Source organism: Euprymna scolopes, chromosome 37, assembly GCF_053919585.1.
Source record: "Euprymna scolopes isolate OS-2025 chromosome 37, ASM5391958v1, whole genome shotgun sequence".
Taxonomy (NCBI): domain Eukaryota; kingdom Metazoa; phylum Mollusca; class Cephalopoda; order Sepiida; family Sepiolidae; genus Euprymna; species Euprymna scolopes.
In genome coordinates this window covers 44714821-44739569 of record NC_136518.1, presented here as the reverse complement: position 1 = coordinate 44739569, position 24749 = coordinate 44714821, and the positions used below count along the sequence as shown (strand labels likewise).

Sequence of the window (24749 nt, the reverse complement as noted above, 5' to 3'; positions counted from 1 at the left end):
CCAAGACAATCACAATCATATAATCAACAAAAAGTGCATGCTTTAAAAGTACACGTCATTATTCTGAAGCCATAGCTGTTACTAATTCCTACTCTATATCTATAGTCTGTAAGTACATTATACCTAAAATATGTATGCCAACTTATCTCATAACATTTAGTTGGTATTCTTGTTATGTAAAAAGGGACAGACCCCAGTAAGTAAAAGAGCAAACTAGATAAGTTTGAAAATGATATTTGGAAAAGGTTAGAATCGAACCCAGTAAGAAAAGTTTAAAAAGAAAGAATACGTATTGAAATCCTAGAAAAGTAGAACGATTGTCATTGTTCTTGGAAATAACTAAATATTATTTATGTCAGAGATTGATATGAACAATGCAGTTTAGAAATAATGACTAACAAATAGGTTAAATGATACAATTTAATTTAGGAATTTCTTTGTTACTAGAGGCGTGTGGATGCATGTGCAAAGCGCACGTGTAATTTGAAACATGAGGGAGTCACATTGTTTGACCTGTTATGAAACAAAAAGTCACATCTAGCCTGAATACTAGCTTGATTCATTCCGTTCGTATGAATAAGATGATTCTATCATTGGCATTCGTTTCCCCAATATCTTTCTAGTTAGAATCCTTTCTAGAAGAACATTGGGTACTTATGGAAGAGACTATGTGAAGGTCGCCAGCATTCTCGGTGAGAGTGCTTCGATGGAACTATTGTAATGTTGTTGGTATAATAATCTGGTAATGATTATAAAGATTTTAACGATTATATTTATAGTCAAGGATGATAAGAACGAACCAATCAGGTACCAGAATCGATGTATAAAATATATTCGATTCTCTTTGAATTTTTCATTCATAGTTTTTTTTTTTTTTTGTTTTGACACAAGAAAGGAACTACTCTCTGCTGATCATGACTGGATTAATATTACCATTCTTTACATGGATTTCTTTACTATTCAAAGTTTCTCTGACTTGATTGATACTTCAAATTTTTGCTTGGCATAACTACTTTTAATTTTCTTATCACTTTTGCCACTATTTCTTGAGTCATTTTTCTATGATAAGAATGACTCTCTACTCGAGAGGAACAATCTAGATTCAAACTTAGCACACCCAGGTTTTCAGTCCGTATCATTAATCACTTAACAACCGTCACCTCCTCTCGCACGGACATTAGCTTGTTTATTTCCTAAATATCTTCTAAGGTATCTGGCCTTTGGGCTAAGATCCAAATCTAGTATATGTTCTGATGCTATACTTAAGTTAATTGGTCCTTAGTCAATGTAAGGGAAATCTTTCTATGCTAAAACAATTTGTAATGTTGCAACTGCCAGAGTGCCCCTTTTCAGGGAGCTGGTTTTCTCCCATATTAAAACCGACCTTGTGTCACATTTTGCTTTTTGGAGGAAATAAATAAATGCCATCTTCTCATTGCATACTTACCACCTGCAGCATGCATCAATGCACTCCACTAAAGTACAGCAGTGTATTTCTCTTTTTTTCATTTTATCGTTTTGTTTTTGCTGGGGATGTGGCATCCTACTGGAGGCCTGACATTCATTCGCAATTTCACATATTCCAACCGAAAGATATTTTCAAGATTTTACCCGCCCTTTAAGTGCAATTCTATGTATAACTTTTGCATTTGGTTCATCAAGCATATTCGCCAGGTAGTTCTGAATTTTTTTTTTTGTTTTTTCTTATGATTCCAATTGCTCATATAATTACTGGAATGATGGAGATCTTCCCAAAATTCCAGTTTCTTTTTATGTTGTAAATAAGATCTTCATTTCGTTATCTTCTTTTTCTCGGTTCTGTTTAACCCAGCATCATTGGGGGATGCATACTTCTACTAAGGTTGCTTCTTTCTTCATCCTATCTCATACAACTATGTCAGATTTGATAGCTCCGTTTTCTAGGTACGTATCTATAGGAATTGCATAGTCATAGTGGATGGTATACAACTTATTTCCAACTGTTCTTTCTGGTATATCTTCCCAGGACTTGCTGCTGCATTAGATATTTAACTTTTTACAGATCATTGAGTGGAGAAAATTGCACACTCCATTGGACTTTATTGTATAACAGCCTCCCTCCAACAGAATGGATGTCGGGTGGTTTGTTCTTTCTACATCTGTGTGGCAGAAACTGCACTTGTCATAGCTGAGACCATTTATCTTCTTAAAAGCCTTTCTTCTGATGTGCTACTTAGTGTAGTATCTGTTCTTCAGATGTTGCACTTCCATTTCTTGTTCTCTTTCGGTGGAGGAGCTGTCCTTCATGACTGAGACATTTTTTTATTTTTGTACTTTTTTTTCACGTTAAAATACGACCCTGGTGTCTAACTCTGTCCCGTGGGGAGGCATTGTAAATAGGTACTAGCTTAACATAAAATGATCACTCACTTCCGAGTCACCCAAATATATATACAGTATCAGAATAAATGGTGCCACTTTAACATGTGGTTTCCTTTACGATACTTGATCTGCAAAACCATGCGAGTTTGATTCACGGTTAGATATGTTAGGTGTGCTTGCTTCATTTGTTAAAACGTTTCTGATTGGCTACTGGCTTCCCCCCCCCCCAATCAAGCCTATCAATTTTTAAAAATTTTCTTATTATTTTGTTCTATCTGGAGGGGAGGGGATTCTACCGAATCCCAGACATTCATCCATGATCTCATTCATTCCAACCTAGAGATCTTTTTTTAAATTCTAATCATCCCTTTAAGAGTAATTGTTTGTGTTTCTTTCGCACTTGGTTCACCGGGTATATTTGCCAGGTAGGTTTTGAAATTCTTTTGGATCATTCTGGTTGCTCCAATAATTACTGGAATGATGGACCTCGTCCTAAGACTCAAGTTTCTTTCCACGTTCTGTCATCAGATAACTTAATTATTTTAAAGATCAGATAGTGTAATTGTTTTAAAGATTTTTCTCTGCTACTTTAAATATGTGAGTTCTATCCTCGATAAGGTACTTGAGGTATGCTGACTTGTTTTTTGTTAAAACTTTTCTTATGTGCTACTAGCTTAACATAAAATGATCACCCGCTTCCGAGCCACCAAAATATATATACAATATTGTTATGTAATGAATGGCTGGAACCATCATACATAACTGAAAAGAAAAAACTTTAATAAAAAGATTTAAAAGAGTGGGCATCGAATAATCGATTGTCTACCGGTTGAAAAGAGGAAGGGCTTACGTCATAAACAGAGAAATCGGACGACGATTTTTTTGTTTACAAAACAAAGAAACGTGACATTCCTCGTAAGCTCTGGAATTACAGATATTGGCATGAGTGGGTAATTCACGTGTCGCTCCGTTGAAGACAAAATCGAATGATCTTCTGAGGTCAAAACGTGACTTAAGAACGCATGTTCTATTATCTATCAACCGATTGACAGGACGCGTGGATAGAAAAAACAAAGCGACAAAATGCCAATAAAAACGGTGAATCAGCAGAGAGCAGAGCAGAGAGAAAAGAAACACGGAACAGCATGTGTTGCTGAAGACCGGATCGTTGAAGCGTCATTTTCCCTCCTCAGAGCACTGTGAGAAAACTGTTACTATTGCTGTGAACTTCAGAACCACCAAAAGAAAAAAGACGATCTGTTTTAAATTGTAACTATATTGTAAAATATAATTTTATACAAAAACAAACACAATTGTGACTTACGTCTTTTAATGCATATTTTTAAGTTACGGCTGATTGTTCTAAGTGTCAACCGCTTTGTTTTCAGGTTCAACGTTGTTATGACATTTTTGACAATTGACGAGAGGCAAGATAAGGAAAAAGTGCCAGTCTAAGGTGAGATAACTCACTAGTCTTAACTCGTTGTCATCACAACCGCTTAGTAAACAAGTGAACCTACGGACGACCGACGTAACTAAAACTGCTATGTACCACAGCCAGGGAGTCCTACGCACTATTACGATTTCCCAACCTGGGAGCCACCCCATAATACAACAATATCTCTCCTATTATATAAAAAGAACTTTGTGTGTGTGTGTGTGTGTGTGTGTGTGTGTGTGTGTGTGTGTGTGTGTGTGTGTGTGTGTGTGTGTGTGAGAGAGAGAGGGAGAGAGAGAGAGAGAAAGATTCCGTATTGACTCAAAAATGGCTGGGCTGATTTTTATGAAATTTCATGCAGTGGTACTTTATGTGCCTGACAGTGTTCTTGGATAGATTTTGTAATGAAATGTCTTCCATCAGTATCGATAATCAAAATAATCCGATGAAAAAAGAAACAAGTGATTTTGACGGAAGTTAACACTTTGCACAGCCTAACATCAGAAATGCATTTGAGAAGTTTTATGTTAAAATGTTTTTGATCTATAATGAGGGCAGATATTTAATTGCTGCCCATCTCAGCAATATGTGACACAAGGTCGGAAAGTGGGGATCTTAGCAAGCTCCCCTAACGAAGAAGCACTTTTGCAATTACTAAATTTGCCTGAGTATCCCCGTCAGCATTCCTCAGTCAGAGCATCTCAGGCAACAAGCAATAAGCTTGCCCCACCTGACAGCCCGACAGGTACTGGGCCGGTTTTCGGCCCTGCACCTGTCAGGCTGAGTGTCAAGAACGGATCCTTGACAAGTACTCTACCGTTTCCAAGCTGCTGAAGTTGCAAGGAGACTCATCCCCATCATCTATAATGAGGGTATATATTTAAATGCTGCCCACATCAGCATTATGTGGTACAAGGCCGGAAAGTGGGAACCCCGCAGGCTCCCCTAAAGAAGGGCACTCCTGCAATTTTAAAAATTGCCTGAGTAACCCCGTCGGCATTCCCCGGTCGGGGCGCCTCACGCAGCAAGCAATAAACTTCCCCCACTGGAAAGCCCGGTGGCAAGGCCTGGGAGGGTGGACCTCCTAGGTATTACCCAGGCGGTGTACCTCAGTCCAACAGGTGCTGGGCCGGTTCCCGAATTCCGGTGACGAATCCTTGACATGTACTACCTTGTCTCCCTGCAGCCGAAGCCGCTAGGAGACACATCCCATCACATCTATAATGAGGGTATGACCCCAATGATTTGGAAGATCTTATTTATAACTACGCATTAGGACAATCAACCAATGAGAAGCCTCCAACCTCATTATAAAAATATCAAATTTTGGATGCAAGCCAGTTCATTGTAAATCTCCATCTTGAAACGACTGAACTGGACTACATTGATTCTTCGTTGCCATGTTTTTTCCCTAAGAATTACTGAACACTCGATCGTGACTACATTGATTCTTCACCGATTTGATTTACTGCTGGCATCTTTGTTCAACATAATGGCTCAACACATAACTTTTTATTATCACACGAGCCGAAAGGCCCGCTATATAAAATCAACAGTAGGTTCTTTTATATGACATAGGCACATTCGAAATGAATGTTTATATATATATATATATATATATATATATATATATATATATATATATACAATATTATAAAATCTACAGTAGGTTCTCTGCAGTATAATGTAGACTACAATGTATTGTGTACTAAGTCGATGCGTGGAGGCATGGGAAGCTTCCTTCTGGTGTATTGCAATAATCTCCAACTAGAGCAGGCAATCGACTGATTTGATTGAAAAATGGCCAATTTCACCGATTTCGGTAACAATGAAAATATGGGACTGTAAAGCATTCGTTGATCATCAGGGCAACGTCGGTTTTCTCTGCTAGTATAATAAGTGATGTTATTTTAGTATGTGGTTTTCTTTTTAATACTTGATCTGCAAAGCCATGCGAGTTTGATTCGTGATGAGATGTGTTCGGTGTGCTTCCTTGTTTATTTATAAAAATGTTTCTGATTGGCTACTGGCTTTTTTTACTGGACTGAAATGAATCTTTTGGTAAAAAGATTTGGATGACTTATTTTGTCTTTTATCACAAGATATAAAACATGTTTATTGAGACTAATTAGAAATTTATTGATTTTAGAAGAATGTTATTTTATTTACTTAAAAAATGCCATTACAACTTTATTCTTCTACTAGCGTTTGGGGGGGGGGGTCCAGCCTTGCCTGGTCGTAAAATACGCTTAAATATATTTGAATTTGAGCAGATTTCTAATTTATTATTAGAGAGCCAATTCTCTATTGAATATTATATTGTACCTAATAAATAGGACTGATTTCAAAAGTTTAAAAAGAAAAATGATTTTAGTGCCATCAGTTAAAATCGAAACTAAAACATTTAGCGCTACAGCAGCATTCCCTACCTTTTGAGTTATCAGCATATGGATAAGAAAGATTTAAGATTAAACGACGTTTACCTATCGTTGAATTTATGCATGCATAAAACTTATAAAAAATATCGGCAAGTTGAAATGAACATTTTGCCTTTCAACAATATTTCTGTACGCGTTAGTCATCCATCCAAACAAAGATTTTACTCGTTATACACCATCCTTGATATATGATTACTATTTCCTTTTACTTTTAGCGTTTTATGACAAGTAGTTTTAAAGTTTATCGGTTAAATATTTTTAATTCAATTTATAACATTATATAATCAATTCTTAATGCTGCAATATTTTAAGTTATAAATTTATTATATTTTTTACTAGAATATCTTGTCCTTTTCTTTTCCAGTTTTAACATCTAATCCTTTACTTTTCCATGTTTAAGCTTAACCATATGACTTTTCATGCTCGCATTTTTCTATTGTAATTTTTTTTAGACTGACAGGCTGAGATTGAGGGAAATTAAATAATTTGTTCATATATTTACTTTTCAGTGTCATTTTTTTTTTGTAAAATACTTACTATGACAAATGAAAACCATTTTTAAGATGTAAAAACAATAAACAAATATTTTTTTCTTGAGGAAACATTTTCTTTCTATGTTTGATTCGTCATTTTTTTAATAATTATTCTAAGAAAAAAATGAAACAACTTGTTCATGTTTTTACAAAGATTTTTCGCAAAAAAAAACCCACACACACACACAAAAGAAACAGTAGCAATTTATCATGTCTAAATTTGTTGTGTCTTTTGTCTTGTCTAAATTTGTCATGTCTATATATCACACAAATCAGATATAATCAGTAAGACAAATCAAATATAATCAGTAAGAGCAGTTATCGTCCTTTGTCTAATATTTGTTGTGCCTCAATTTATTGTGTATAAATTTGTCATGTCTATATATCACATGAGTAGATAATCAGCAGAAACAGTTGTTGTCTTTTGTCGTACATTTGTCAAGCCTTAATTTGATGAGCCTTAGTTGTTGTCGTGCCTAAACTTACCACACTTAAATTTGTCGCGCCTAAATAAACTTAAAATAGAGAGAATCAGAAGGAACAGTTGTCGTACATTTGTTGTGCCTTCATTTGTCTTGCATAAAGAAAAACGAAAGAGGGCATCATGGAAAAAAATGTTGAGAACCGTTGCTATTTCTGAGATTATTTTATATAAAACTAGTAGGTGGGGGCGCCTGGCCATGTAAAATACACTTAAATATATTTTAATTTATGCGGATTTTGTATTTATTATTACAGAGCCAATTCTCTAATATATATATATATATATATATATATATATATATATATATATATATATATATATAATGTATATATAGGTATGTATGTATGTATAGGGCGAATGAACTCTTTTTCTGGGTCAACGGCCAACTAGCACCGTGTATATTTGTGTGTGTGTGTATATGTGTATTGGGGTGGAGAGGGCTCCCGTAAGCCGTGGTGAAGGCAACCTTTCTAGGAGAAGCAAATCTCTGATTTAAAAAACCATAAAGCGGAAGACCAGTACCCGCATTAAGCTGGTCTGCAGTTTAATTTGTTGCTGGCTATCTTGCTCTAGCTTGTTGCTGGATCTCAACATTTTGAACCGAGAGAGAGACTTAGCTGTCGTACAAAGCTAAGACTCTGTAACATCATCTGTATAGATACTCCCTCAGGTATTTGGGCTTATGGATTTTAAATGTCTGAGGGAGTGGCACTCGTCTGACAAGACGTTGCAATCATCATGTATAGATATGTATATATATATATATATGTATATATATGTATGTATATATATATTATATATGTATATATATGTATATATATGTATGTGTATATATATATATGTATATATATGTATGTATATATATGCATATATATGTATATATATATGTATGTATATATATATGCATACATATATGTATATATATGTATACATATATGTATATACATATATGTATACATATATATACATACATATATATACATATATGTATATATATATGTATACATATATGTATATACATATGTATACATTTATGTATATATATATGTATACATATATGTATATATATATGTATACATATATGTATATATATATGTATACATATATGTATATATATATACATATATATATATGTATACATATATGTGTATATATATATGTATACATATATGTATACATATATGTATATATATATGTATACATATATGTATATATATATGTATACATATATGTATATATATATGTATACATATATGTATATATATATGTATACATATATGTATATATATATATATATATATATATATATATATATATATATATATATATATATATATATATATATAGTACGGATTTAAAAATTGTCTTTTTAAAAATTACTATGGTGCTATCAGCTGGCATCGAAACCAAAACATTTAGCGTTCCAACTGCACTCCCTACCGTTTAAGCTATCGATAGATAGATAAGATTTAAAATTGAACCCATTCTAACTATGATTTAACTTGCGCATATGCAAAAGTAACAGAAATATGTCGGCAAATTGAAATGAACATTTTCCCTTTCGACTTTCCGACATATTTCTATATGCGTTATTCATTCATCCTAACAAAGATGTTACTCGTTATAAAGAATCCTTCAAGTGTTATTACAATTTCCAGTTAATTTCAATTTCAGTGTTATGTGAGTAAGTAGTTTAAGAGTGGATCGGGTAAACGCACACACGCACGCGCGTACGTACGGTTAGTTTTATTTATATAGAAGTAACATGGAATAAAAAAAAATCACAAAATACAACTTTACGCGGACAAGATTCCTGTTTTTCTAACTTAATTTATTGTTACATTAACTTCCAGTGTGAATTGAACAAAGTCAAGTTAAATAATTGTAAAATCTAGTCTGTCGCTTTTAATGAAGGGAACTCAGATTTGTACGTGTGTGCGTGTATATGTGTTTGCATGTGTATGCATGCATTCGTATGTGTGTGTATGTGCATGCGCGCGCTCGTGTGTGTGTGTGTGTGTGTGTGTGTGTGTGTGTGTGTGTGTGTGTGTGTGTGTGTGTGTGTGTGTGTGTGTGTGTGTGTGTGTCCATTCACCTGACTTCGTCGCTTCCTATTCTTTATGCTTCTGGAAAAACAAGCCATTTGGTCCTTCAGTGTTTAAATGTCAAAGTGTCTGCAGGAATTCTGCAGGTTGCCATGGCAATGAGGTTGCAGCTAATCTGGCTCCTCTGATGACTGGATCAGACTTTTTGTGTGTATTGATAAAAAATGTTTACAAAAAAAAACTCGTGCGTTTTGGGGATACTTTCGAGTCACATTTTTTTTTCCGGGAAACAAAGGAAAATCACAATGAATTCAAAGCTCATAGTTTAATGGCTTCTAAGATTCCCTTTGATATAAAATAAAAATGGACTAGGCTTTTTAGTCTGTTTAATACAGGAAAAGTTTACAGCCTGCTCAATTAGAATGAGTGCTTTACGCCAAATTGGTGGTTAAATTTATGTTTTTTCACTAATCAGTATTAATACCTACCTATGCAGTGAATGGATACTATAATACTTAGTTTGCTGCACCATTTCATAACAAATGTCCATACAAAATGGCATCCATATCAGCACATTAGTTTTCTAGAAAACTTTTAGGGTAAATGTGGTATTGTGTTGGCTAATCCCTATTAATCCTTATTAATTTCTAACTCTATCAAACGGATACCATAATAGTTAGTTTGCTACACCTTACCACAAAAAGGGTTCATACAAAATTTCAGCCATGTTAGCACAGTAGTTGTTTTTTTTGGGGGGGGACATCTAGAGTAAGTGTGGTGACTAATGTCTATTAATCCCTATTAATACTTAACTGTGTATCGAATAGATACTATAAGTAATTCGCTGCACCTTATCACAACAAAGGCTCTTATAAAATTTCAGCCAGATCGACCGAGTAGTTTCCGAGAAAAGTGAAACAAACAGACAAGTAGCGAGAGTAAGAGAAATACAATACAGATTAAATTATGTAAATGTATACAACATTGTATATAACGTTTCTTTTAAAATGCTTCGTTAAATAATATAGACAATTCCTGTTTACAGACTTTAGTTACGACTTTTTCTAGTTTTCTCATCAGTTTTCTTGTTTCTGTCAAGAACTGGCTGAAGTAACTGCCACAATCGCTTTGAGTATTTCAGATCCGTTCATATCCATCTTCAGTTTTCAGTAAAAATGTTAGGATATTTATGTAACATTGTAACATAGAACCCCATGGATATAGTTAATAACATATGAGTTCCTGGGAGAGGAAAAAATAGAAGACACACTATTTATCTCCCCTTATACAAATAAATAGAATCTATATTGATATATGCACTGAAAACGATATTTGGTAAGACACTAGCCCAGAAATGGGTGATCGTTCGGTACTTGCTGTTTACTGGCGTAGGACTGCTACTATCTAACAATATATTACAAATTAAACATTCGTGAATCTAATATCGAACATGTCCAAAGAAATTATCTTTAAAAATAAAGTTTAATAAATAAAATGAATTAGGATTTGCAAAATAATATGCAAAAATCAAAAGAAAAAAATATTAACAAAATACCAGTTCAAAAATAGAAACTCGCAGTATGAGAAAACAAATTAATACTGTGAATTAATTAGCTGTTTCACCGTTTTAAGTTATACACCTGGTGCTACCAGATCAGGCTGTCTGAAGATATTGGCTTTCTGACCTTAAATGCACCAAACGTTGATGTTATTTTTTTTTTTTTTGCTTTCCTTTATTTCTGCAAAGTCAAAAACAAATACAACAATTTTTCTCTATAAAACAACTAAACCGAAACACCATAAATGAATATTTGAACACATAAAGAACTTTTTCTTTTTTTTTTTTTTTTTTTTACTCACCTTCAAACCAAACAAGGCATGTTGCTACTTGGACATAAGGGGCTACTAATCTGGACCATGCCTAAGAAAGATTAAGATGTTGGTTTATGTTGCATTTGAATTTCTGCATATCAGTAGAGTTTGGGAAGCAGGTAGCAGGAACGGAATTCCAAAGTTTAGCTGTTCTAGGAAAGAAGCTATTAGAATAGAAAACTTTCTGGCATTTAGGGATCTCAAGAGTGAAGGGGTGTGATGTTGTTGCTAAGTGGGTTTGTCGGGGTATATACGTCGAGGAGGCTTATAGGGGCCCGACAATACTTTTCAGATACTTTGAAAACTGTACTTCAAGTGCCAAAACCTTTTGAGATTGTAAGTACGTAGTTGAGGAGTGAAAATCCACTACTAGTGTGATAATTTTTTAGTTTTGCTTTTACAATTATATTTTTTTGTGATTTTTGTGAAAACTTATGTGACACTATTTTTCGGACATGACAATAAATCCAAGCTATGTTTATGTATATGTTGCTGTATGCAAATATTCTGCTTGTACACTTAGCTGTCATCATTAGAATCAATTATATGTTCTATTATACTGGCAAAACAATTAAGTTTAACGAGGTAAAATTAATTCAAAAGAAGTCGTTTGTTTGGCACGGAAGAAGCGGGAAGATGGCCTAGCATCAGAAGGATCGCCATGGATTTGAAGCTGTCAAAATCAACGGTCGAATACATGCTGAAGACAAACTCCGAGCGGAAAAAGAAGAGAGGACGGACAAGATCAATTGGCAAGAGGACTGAAAGGAGAATGAAGAGGACTGTGACACGACTTTTGACATACAGCAAGAAAATGGAAGGAGAAATGTGAATTGGATGTAAGCAGTACAAAGAACGCTTCATGGGTTTATTTGAAGTATACAAAGGCTAAGAAAAAAATTACACTAACAAAGTAACACAAAGTAGCAAGACCGGAGAGTGATAAAAGTATGTTGACTTTAATAAGGTTATATTTACTGATGAGAAGCGTTTCGAGTTTGATGGGCCAGATGGATGGTGTACTTGGTCGAGAAGGAGTGAGCCTGTTGTATTGAACAAACGACAGATAGGAGGAGGAGGAGGAGGAGGAGGAGGAGGAGTTATGGTTTGGGTATGATATTTGCTAATAGAAAAATATGGTGGGAGTGGCTGAAAGAACGACAGAACAGCAAAAGCTACAAACAGTTGCTGGACGAGAACATCTTACCAAGGATGAGAAGAGAGATGGGGAATGATTTCGTTCTACAGCAAGACAATTTCAGCATCCATGTGTCAAAACTCATGAAGGAATGGATGCCTAAAGTGAATATGACTACTTTGGAATGGCCTGCAAAAAGCGCAGATCTAAATTTAATGGAAAATGTTTGGGAAATGCTTGCGCAACTTGTCTATGATGGACCTGAAATAACGAAAGAGGCTCAACTATGGGAACGAATAGTAGATGCCAAAAAACAAACTAATAGAAACACGTAGAGATGTTATTGTGCATATGTTTGATCATTATGAAGAGGTATTGAGAAAAGTTATTGAGAAGAAAGGTGATATTACAGACTATTAACAGTTTTTCAACGATGACCGAAAAATAATGTTGCGTGTGTTTTGTAAAAAATGATTAAAATTAAATATTTTTCCTTACCTAATCGATTTTCTTCCATTTTTATTGCATGTATTGTCTTTATATGTATATACTATTCTATTGAAGGAATTTCGCCACTCTACGGTACTTAGAAAGCTGAATACTTAAGTGTCTGAAAAATATTGTCTGGCCCCTGTAAGAGCAATGAGTTCATCAGAGCACATTTCTTTAAATTATTTGTAAAACAGGCACAGATATGCCACATTGCAGTAATGGGGCAGGGTTTGGAGCCTAGTTGACAAAGTGGGACCTATTAGATTGGTGACCCTTTTTTGGACCTTATCCAAAAGGGAGAGACTAGTGGTAGAGACTTGAAGCATAAAAACTTCTCTTTTTTTCACAAAATGACGGGAAAGGACTGATATAATTTGACACATTTTCTTTAAAATTTACATAACTTTAGTGTATAAGCCTGGGAGTGATCTTAGTTAAGTTTTGTCTCAGAATACAACCGATAATTACCTATAATCTATAATCTTAACTGCTATTTTAATTTATCTATCATCAGTAAAGCCACTTTTTCCATATCGTTGCTTAGCAACAATGATAGAACAACGGGCCGTGAAAATTCTACTGTGGGTAAGTTGATAGCGTGTTTTTTTTGTTTTATTTTTGTTTTGTTTTTTTGCATGACATGGTCTGTACATTCAAACTCCGTACCTAAATTTCGTAATTGTTTTTTCATTAACTGCAAAGAATTTTATAAGTCTTGAAAATTTACGTTTTTTTTTTTTTTGTTGTTGTTTATTTGTTCCTATGACGTGGTCTGTAGGTTCGAACCCCGCAAGTAAATTTCTTAATGTTTTTTTTTAATTAACTGGAAAGAAGTTTATATAAAATAATTTTATAAAAGAAACAGTAACGGGGTATTTAACAGATTTCGATGACAATAAAAATATAGGAGTGTGAAATGTTCGTTGATCATTATTCAATCCCGGGCAACGTCGAGCCACCCTGTTAGTATTCTATAAGACTATAAAAGTTTTTTTTCGAGTAGTAAGCTTCAATTTATGTCAACTGCTTTTTGGTAATGAAAGTAGAGTAAGAAATCACAAGTCAAAATGTTCATAGTGCGAATAATATGCGTACGAGGGAATATCTCTACTATTATATAAAAGGATCTTTGTGTGTGTGTTTCTGTGTGTGCATGAGTTCGTTTCCTATGGATTTGAATAGGGCTGAGCTGATTTTTATGAAATTCCATATGAAGGTACTTTATATGCTTGGCAGTGTTCTTAGATAGGTTTTGTATCGGGATGTCTTTGAATAATCCGATGAATGGAGGAACAGGTGATTTTGACCAAAGTTAACACTTTACACAGCCTAACATTACAAGTGCATTCGAGAAGTTTTATTACCACACAAGCCGAAAGGCCCGACATATAAAATCAACAGTAAGTTTTTTTATATGACAGTCAAATTCGAAATGAATGTTTCTGTTTAAAGCAGAATGGCACCATGATACTTCGGTTTTACATTGTGAACTTTAATGCAAGATATTATATATAAAATATAATTTTATAAAATCAACAGTAGGTTCTTTACAGTGCAATTTTAAATTAGTATTATATATATATATATATATATATATATATATATATATATATATACATATATACATACATACATACATACATACATACATATATATATTAGAGAATTGGCTCTGTAATAATAAATACAAAGTCTGCATGAATTAAAATATATTTAAGTGTATTTTTTTTTCAATGTTTTGTGGACTAAGTCACTGCGAGGAGGCACGCGAAGCTTCCTCCCGGTGCACCATGAGGGGTCCCGAACTAGAGCAAGGAACTAATCGATTTGATTTGATAATGAGAGATTTCATCAATTTTGATGACGTTAAAAATAGTCGCTGATCATGATTACATACCGGGCAACGTTGGGTCTCCCTGCTAGTAACACACAAAGGAAGTTATAATAAGTTTATTGTACAACGGTACAATAAAACAAATAAGAGATTGACACTCGAATGTATCTCGAATGCCGAAGTATCACGATTAACTTACTTCCTGCCCGGTTACCGCTTTCTAATATATTTGATAGACTGAGTAATCCATTCTGAAGTGGTGCCAGGATCTTCTACTATATCAGCAATATATGCCTGCGAGTATTTAGCATTTTAACGTTCATCGGAATCGGTTTGCGATTCAGTCGCCACAATGCCATAAAACAATGCAACTAAACAACCAAAAGTTAGACAGAACTACTCGCTAAAATTTTATGAGCATTTTGGGAGCTAACCACTTCAGTATAACTGATGTAATGGAATAACCTAACATATGAAATGAACTACGGATATGTTGACCCTCTCACGTGACTGAGGCAGAAGAAAAAGAGACAGGAAGAGAATAAGAAAATATGTCGAGTAACTCTCATGTCACATGTATCCCCTTGTAAATAAACCCCTTTGTCTTTCACCCACAACCCCGTGTTTCTTGCTGTATTCTTATTTAAAGTAAGGATATAACAATAACCAAATTGTTTGACAAAAAATAACTATTTTAATATGACTGAATAAAAGCTTTTTTTTTTTCTGTCGCTAAATAAAGTGAAGTATATGAAACGATGCAGACATGTTTTTATTCACTCAGCTTCCAAATGCTGAGGATAAAAATTACGTTTATGCAGATATCATCACTGATAACAAAATTGTGTGTTTCTTCCCAACTATTCTTTCTCATCAGCTAATATTTTTTGCCTAAGATAACCAGCTCTAATCTAAGTTAAAGAAATAAAAAGCAAACGTTTCATCCGACCCATAGAATTAATTGTCCTTAACTTAATCTCTCTATATATCTTTGGCAAATATCAAACTTTCTGTACTGATCCGATTTTCTTTTTATTATTTTGATATTATGTTTATTCGTGTCTGAGAATAGATGACATTTCCTCAGAGCTAAAACACTATTTTTAGAACTGATATTATCGCCATTTTGTTTTTGTTCTTTTATTTTTGTTTTGTTTTGTTTTGTTTTCTTACTACTTCATTCTGTCCACATATTTTATTTTTTATTTTTATATTTTTGTAGAACCGAAATATATATATTTTTTTATTACTTTCTTTATTTTCCAATAAGTTTGTATCTTCCATGGTTTTCCGTCTATTTGGAGAAATCTTTGGATGTCTGTATCTCTCGATCCAGAACACAGATACGTTTCCTTCCGAAATCATAATAAAACAATTGATTTTGTGGGAATGGGTCAAAAGGAAATTAATTTCTGTATTATTTTTAGCGATTTTTTTCGAGATTTAAAATCAGAACAGTTTAGTTGTTTGGTGTGACGTCATATCAACTCTTTTCGGGTTATTTAATGTCGAACCCAGTAATTTTGGAAAAAGGTTTCATGCTTCACATTCTTCCTTATATCTCCAAATATTTATTCATGGTGCTTGGTTTCGTTGTTTTGTAAAGGAAAATTGTTGTTTTTGGTTTTGATATTGTTTAACATGAATGAGTTTTGCAAAAGAAAGTAAAAAACAATAATATCAATGTTTGATGCCTTTTGGGTCAGGAAGCCAGCCTGGCCTAGTAGCACAATCTATATATCTATAAAAGTGAACGTGTCTGTGTGTGTGTCTGTGCGTGAGTACATTTCTCTACACAATAACTCTTTAGTTTTAATTTTTAGTCTACAGACTCGAAATTTGATATACAGGGTACTGAGATTTTGGAAAATTTATGTGATCGATTTTCGGCCAGAAATTTGGCTGTTAAGGGGTCAAAGTTCAACGATTTAACCTTTGAGAACTCCTCCGACAATTTTGGGTCTAAACACTTGAAATGTTAGATATAGGTTCCTTGGACATGGATCTAACTTAATAACACAATTTGATCCCAAAACAATAAATGTTAAAGGGTTATAATAGGGGTAAAAATTTAAAAAATTGACTGTTTCTTTTTTTTTTTTTTTTTTTTTTACACCTCCAAACACCCGGGCAACACCGGGCACCCATGCTAGTATATCTATAAAAGTGAAATTGTTTGTATATCTTTCTGTGTGTGTACATTTCCCTACCAAATTACTCCGTCAATTTTCAGTCTACAGACTCGAGAATTGACATAAGGGGTGTAGAGATTTGGAAAAATCTTTTTAAGTGGTTTTCGGTCCGAAATTAAGCTGTCAAGGGGTTAAAGTTCAATGATTTGACCTTTGAAAAATCTACCAAACTCCTCCGCCAATTTTGGGTCTGAAGATTTTAAGTGTAGGTTCCTTGGACATGGATAAAACTTTTTAATTTGATTTGACTCCAAAACAATAAATGTTAAGGGGTCAAAAGTGGGGTTAAAGTTTTCAAAAATTTTACCTATCAGCCAATTTTTGGTCTAAACATTCAAAATTTTACATAAAGTGTACTCAGACATAGACCACGCTTTTTAATCGGTTTTTGGACTAAAAGTTGGTTACCAAGGAGTCAAAGTTCAAAAGATTTGTCCTTTGCGGTCTCTAGCAAACTATTTAACCAAGTTTGGGTCTAAACATTATACATAAAGGGTATTCAGACATGCAACAAGCTTTTTAATCAGTTTTTAGGCGAGAATTTGGCTACTAAGAGATCAAAGTTGAAAGAGTTGATTATTGCAGACTCTACAAAATTCCTCCGCCAACAACAACAAAAAAAAGAAAGTGGTAGTAGGCAGTAGACAGGCAGGCTCGAACCCGTAACGTGAAGGAGGAAAACAACATGGGGAAAAAGTGATATCTTTGTTGTTGGACCCATCGCCAAACCGGAAGTGACGAATGTTTAAATTAAGGCTAGTCAATCGAAATGAGTGGAAGGGGGTACAGGTGCTTGTAGTTCGTCAGAGCATTCATCATTAAAATACTTGTAGAACAGGCAGAGAGATGCAACATTTCGTTGATGGGACAGAGACTGAAGCTTAGATGATAGTTCAAGACTTATCAGGTTGGTAACTCTCTTTTAAACCCTGTCCAGGAGGGAGAGACTAGTAGCAGGTGCACCAGCCCATATGTGACAGCAATACTCCATACATGGGTGAATGGTGGCCTTGTAGAGGTACAGGATACTTTCAGGTATAAGTAGCTTTCTAATACGTAGAGAGAACCCATCATCTTCGCAGCGGCCTTTGCAATGCTCTCAATGTATCTGTTCCAACCTGTGTTCCCTGTGAACGTTAGACGGAGAAGTTTAAAAGAAGCACTTTAAGGTAATGTTATTGGTGGTAGAGAAGGTTTCTTGTAATTATGTAACCAGAAATACAAAAGCATGCTGAGTCATCCTGAACACGCCCATCCTTACCGTTGGTTGGACTCGAGTCCACTTGTCTTGTGCATGTGATGACTTCGTTTAGGATGAAACAGGAATATATGCGTCTCTTCAGCTTGACGTCAAAACATCCGACTTGGGAAAAATGTGGGAAACAAAACAGGATTCAACAGTTCAGCAGAAGTGCCTCCCATGCATAGTATTCTGATTGATTTATTTTTTAATCATTCCACATGAAAAGATAAACTTGTTCAAAATAAAATATATTATAATCGTATGTGGCTAGATGGTTAACGACACAGACTGAATACCTGGGTGTACCAGGTTCGAATCCAGTTTTATTTAACCTGATCACCCTTGGACTTGTGTGTAACCACCTGGGGATGAGATAAATAAATTAGTGATGGGATGATTCCAATAAATTTCCCGATTCCGATACAATTGCCGATTCCATACTAAATTCCCAATTCCGATACAGTTACCGATTCTGATTCTTTATAAATCTCTAAATATTTAACTATATAGTTGTATTTTTCTCTAATTACCATAAAAACACCCAAGATGAATGTGCAGATATTTTCCTAAATGTAAAAATATACTTGTGGGGGACGATCTATCGATTTTAGCTTCAATAAATATTTATTATTTTAACATTATTACCAGGAATAGAAGATTTAGCTTCAAACAAAATAAAATAAGAAAGACAAAAGAATTGGTTTTGCATCGGAAAAGCGGTAAAATTTTGCAGATTCTGATACCGATTCCAATTCCTTCAGAAATATTCCAATTTTTCCGATTTCTAATTCCGATTAATCGTCCCAACACTAAAATAAATATTACAAGTATTTGTCTACGGCAGCTGTAAATCTAGATATTGTACGCATCATCATTACCTCCTTAGTTATATTGTTCTACAGAGCAAAAACACAAAGACAGAATGCTTCCTTGTTTCTATTGAGATGAAAGCGCCTACGGCACATCTCTTGCTGGATTCCATGGAGACCACGTCTTGGTGCTGCTCAAGTGAAGGATAATTATCCAAAGATCAGAGCCTATAATGCATCCGGCACTGCCGTAAAATGTTTGGACATCTGCAGGCTGACCACTGCTTCTCACAACTTCTTAAATATTTCAACAACCAGAACCAAAAAAGAAGCTTTCTAAGTCAAAATCGTCTCAGATAAAGTTTCTCCGAATTTCCGTAAAGTACTCTCTGCATATAGTATTACTGCCTTCCCCCCGCAGAAATATGTGACACAAGGTCGGAAGTTGAGAAGAGTCAAACCATCGCCTCTAAAGAAGGAGCATTATGGCCTATTAAAAATTGTCTGGGTAGCCCCGCCGGCATTCCCCAGTCAGCACTCCTCATCTATCAAACAATAAATTTTGCTAAAACATGTGAGGTAAAGCCTAGGAGGGTAGATCTACTAGAACTGCACAGAACCAAAGCCAATCATACTTCAGCCGATAGAGTAAAGACCGTTTCAACAATAGCCTATACTCCATTGGTTTTGGTGCTGAGATAAAAATCGCGGCTGGTGTTAAGAAGGTGTCAGGAGGCACATTGTAGTTGCTGTGCATGATGTTAAAGGCGAGGATAGTTTCTGTTTTGAGCACAATTGAACCATAATATTTGAATATTGCATTTTAAACTTTAATTAATTGTATAAAAATAATTTTATTAAATCAACAGTAATTTCTCTTGTGCAATGTAGATTACACTGTATTGTGGATGCAGGAAGACCTGTGAAGCTTCCCTCTGGTGCACCATAATGGATCCCTGACCAGAGCAGGAAATCAATCGATTTAATTACAAAATGGTTGATTTTACCGATTTTAATGCCAATAAGAGTATTGGAAGTGTAGAATATTTGATCCTGAGCAATATATATATATAATTATTACTATAATAATTTTTTAAATACCTACATACACTAGTGCTTCATCCTTTCAGGAATCATCAGTGCAGAGTGTCAGGATTACTGCCAGTCGGAGGATTCGAATACAGCCACGAAGCTATCTCTGACTCCATTAGCAAGGAACAACCCTAAACATCTAAATCTGACCCCCAAGAAAGGCATTGGCATGGAATATGTGCCTACATCAAAGATGGCTTTCCATGTGGTAGGGATATCTCCAAAGAAGACCCTAGTTTACCTTATATGTGCTTTCGGGTTGCACTAGCTTACACCACTGCATTTATATTTGCCCTCTATCGCCCCCACAACAGTGGAGTTACTATCTCTAAGAGCATATCTGAGAAAATTGACCACATCCTGTCTGCTCATCCTTCGGCTAACATTCACATTTGCAGTGACTTCAATGTTCATAATGTGGAATGGCTGACCTACTCAAATAAAACCGATGATGAGGGGAGGTTTTGTCAAGATTTTGCCATTGCCTATGACCTCACTCAGATTGTTCACGAACCCACCCGTGTGCCCGATACACCCGGTCAATATGCAAGCCTTCTAGACCTTTTCCTCACAACTTCCCCTGAGCTGTGTTCATGTTCTGTTCTATCTCCTCTGGGATCCTCTGACCACTCTGTTGTAGCAGTTAAGATAAAAATGAAATGTAATAAGTCTTCAGACGTACCTCTCCACCGTACTGTATATCGATACTCTATGGCTGACTGGGATAGCTTCCGTACATTTATATCTGATCTACCTCTGCATTCCATGTTTAAAAAGGATGTGTCCTCTATAGTATCAGACCTGATCGAATGGTTAATTATAGGCATAGACCGATTCATACCATCCAAAAAATTCAACAAAAACCTAACAGCCAGCCATGGTTCTCCCCTGAATGTGCTGCTGCCATCGCGCACAGAAATCACTTTTTCCATAGCTACCAACGTAATAGATGTACTGAGACTAAAGCTGCCTTCAGGACTGCTAGCAACCACTGTAAAAGAGTAATAAAACATGCAAGAGAGCTATATGCTCAGTCCGTTAAATCCAAAATAGCTGATCAGCTGCTTGGTTCCCACCAGTTTTGGCAAATAGCAAACAGGATCTTAAACAGAAGTGTGCGTTCTTTCCCAACTATCATCAATGGACCTGAGGTCATCTCGTCAGCATCAGACAAGGCCAAACTATTTGCCAAGAACTTTTCAGCAAATTCTACCCAATGCGACAATGACCATCAACTCCCTGTATTTCCTCCTATAACAGACAACACGCTATGCAACATACAAATATCTGTGCGTGAGATCGCCAAGCTAATCAAGAACCTTGATTCCAGTAAAGCCACTGGCCTTGATGGAATTCCAGTTATAGTGCTGAAAAGCTCCAACCAGAACTTGCCCCCATACTTACAAAACTGTTTAAGTGTTGCCTTAAGGAGAAGTGCTTTCGAGCACCCTGGAAAACCTCATCAGTATGCCCTGTATTTAAGAATTCAGGTGAAAAGTCATCTCCCTCTCAGTACAGACCAATAAGTCTCCTGTGTGTCATGAGTAAGTTGTTGGAATCCATATTAAATAAAAAAGTAGTCAACCACCTCAACAGAAACAACCTTCTTAGTGACATGCAATATGGTTTCCGCTCTGCAAGATCTACAGCAGATGTGCTAACGGGTATATCACACAGGATTAGTGAACTCTTGACAAAGGTTTCCTTTCCAGGGCAATTGCTCTTGACATATCAAAAGCCTTCGATAAGGTATGGAATAAAGGCCTACTTCACAAGATTTCCAGCTACGGTATTACTGGAAATGTTTTCTCAATCATTAAATCATTACATGTACATGTATAGTGTATGTATGTAACTGGCAAATGTGTCCATGCTAAGTTAAAAGTGAAAAAGTTGATGTATGGCTTCAATAATCAAAGAGAAAGGTACATTGACACACCAGTTCCCCATAAGATTACAGAAATTAAGCAATGTTGAACCTGGCCAGATCAGATGCTGTATACAAAATAAAAACCTTCCAATTCACGTTTATCTATAAATCAATCGTATAGAAAAACATGTACGTTTTTCGGCATAAAAATGAACCCAATAATGGTTGATGTATCTTAAAATCAGATAACAATGATAATAATAAAAAAAAAACATGGAAAGAGGACCGAGTTGATATTTGTTAACAAATTCAAATTCTTATAAGGTGAGCAATGCAAGAGTGTTGTTTTGTTAAAAAAAAAAATGAGTTCCGCTTTCATGGTCTATATAGTTTGTTGCATTATGGGCATGGCTCAGACATGCTTCTCGAAATATGTTCAATCTGAGCAAGCGCAGATGTGAGTCAAATATTAATGGGTGATATTTTTGGAAATAGAAAATCTTCTTTTTAAAATTGTCTGATGATGTGTGGCCACTCAAAGCTATATAGATCTTCTTTAAAGAAATAGTGGGAGGCGACGATGGCTCAATGGTTATTGATACAGGCTGGGTGTCCAAAGTTTGAATCTAGTTCGTTCCACAAAAATTACTTTCACTTTAGATGTTTGCAACCTTCACGTGGTCCCTCCTGTGAGTACCTGATGTATTTCTAGAAATAATTCTGACTTAAAAAATATCTGGGAAATCAATGCCAACGATAGAATCTTCGGATTCATACAATATGATGATGATGATGATGATGATGATGATGATGATGATGATGATGATGATGATGATGAAAGAAATACCGGTTGTATGGAGAAAACTGGAGTGTATTCTATTCAAAATGCAAAAGTTACAAAGAAGACACCTAAGGCTAATAAATTCCATGAATTTTAATGTTATAAAAAATAGAAAAATATGCGTCCCAAGATGAATAAAATTAATTAACCGAGCAGAACAGTGTGCATCATTTTTATGTCTTCTTGCAGAGATTAAAATCAAGATATAATGACACTAAACCTTATAGCTAGAATTCTTGTTTCATCTTTAATCAAAATCCATTACACTATTTGGATTCTTCAGAAGGTCTTAAATTTAAGCCTTAAGCTTAAGGAGTCTTAAGAAGCACCTGAAATTCAACAAATCTTGCTTAATTGGTGTCTAATGATTATGAATATGGCATAATTATGTTGACATTCCGGTTCCCATTAGATCACCGAAGTTAAGCAACGTTGAGCCTGGTCAGTACTAAAATGGGTGACCATTTGGGAATTCCAGGTGCTGTATGTGGTCGTCGCTTGTCTCGGCATTGTTTCCAGTTGCCTAGCACTTTTTCTTGCCACTGGACTCGAGCAGTGCCGATACAGGAGAGGTGTGGTTGGCGATTGTGCAACACCTGACTCACAATTACATGCACAGCTACCCTTACAGGGGGTATCCATTGTCTTTCGGGACTGAATGAAGGCATCATATAATGATTATGAATTAAATTTAATGCAAATCTGAAATATTTGAGGTTTTAAATAGAAAGTTACGCTCTTAAAAGCCCTTTAAAATACAGAAATTTGGGGAATATTAATTAATTGATGTTTAATACTTATTGCTTAAATTTAAAAAAATCGGTGACATCTTAATTTTCACTAAGTGATTCCACGACATTTTTACCTCCAGTTGTATGCAACTAAAACTAAATATAACTCACATCTCGCAGTTGTATTCAAAATTTATAATGGTCAGTTAATTAGTTTACGTACGGATCCTGTATGTAGAAACATATAAACATGTACACATACCTAGATACTTTACAGAGAGAGGATTGGAAATTATTTTCGATGTAAGTTTGTAAATATTGTAGACAGTACAATGGAAATCGATACATTTATTATTGATTTGTCCACTAAGAATCGATTTTGGAATAATCCAAATCCAGATGCTTTCTCATTTCAGTTTATTATAAAGACGATTTTGATACACAAATTATTCTTAAAATTTCTACAGGATTTCAATTTTAAATATATTTAAATCGTACTCTTTGTTTGGTTTTGAAATGCACTTATGCCAATATATAAACAGAGTTATTTTTAATTATTTCTGCAAAAATAATTACTGTAAAAGCCTTGCTTTTAGTTTAAGCATTAACAGAGTTTTATAATGTTGAACAAATAGTTAATATTTTTTATTATGTTTCTGAAGTATTTAGATGAGGATTGAAAATTCGTATTATTTGGATTATTCAAACTACTCTTCTCATCTTGAGTGTGCAGAGTTGCATATAATAAGCAGCGAAGAAAGCGCCCACGTGTGTGTGCATTATGTGGCTATACGACTTACCTTCAGATGGGATCTGAGAGACAGTGAGAGATTAAAGATGGCGGCCATGGATTTATAAGGTGTAGTCTCGTGGAATCGCACGAGATCTCATCGTCCACTGCATACATATGCAAATGGAATGGAGTCAGTTTTCTAACAAAATGCCTGTTGGCAGAGGTGGTGGGAAGAACGCGTGCTGGCAGTTGAAAGAGAAAGTTGACAGTGACGAATTCTAGCTGAACTTTTGTTTATTGTATTTCTTTTATTTTATTTCTTTTATTTATTTATATTTTTTTCTCTTTACCAGCCCATTTAACTGCAGAGTGTTATTCGCACAAAATTTCGGCAAATGTAATCTCCGATCTTCTTTAGATGTAGTTTGTCGAACTCAGGAATCTTTCTGTTAAATTTGGGATTCTTTCTGTGGAACCCAGGAATCTGCACAAGTTCAAACGGAATCCCTAATTTAACTCAAGGATCTAGGATGCTCTCGTTCCATCAGGCACGAGTAGGTAGAAGTCCTGAATAATTGGCAATTGTGTTTTTAGTGTCGCCCG

At 35.0% G+C, this 24749-nt stretch overlaps 1 pseudogene; it reads left to right on the top strand.

The window, feature by feature from the left end:
• Positions 1–23054: 23054 nt before the first annotated feature.
• Positions 23055–23172, top strand: LOC145261439 (5S ribosomal RNA; annotated as a pseudogene).
• Positions 23173–24749: the final 1577 nt, after the last annotated feature.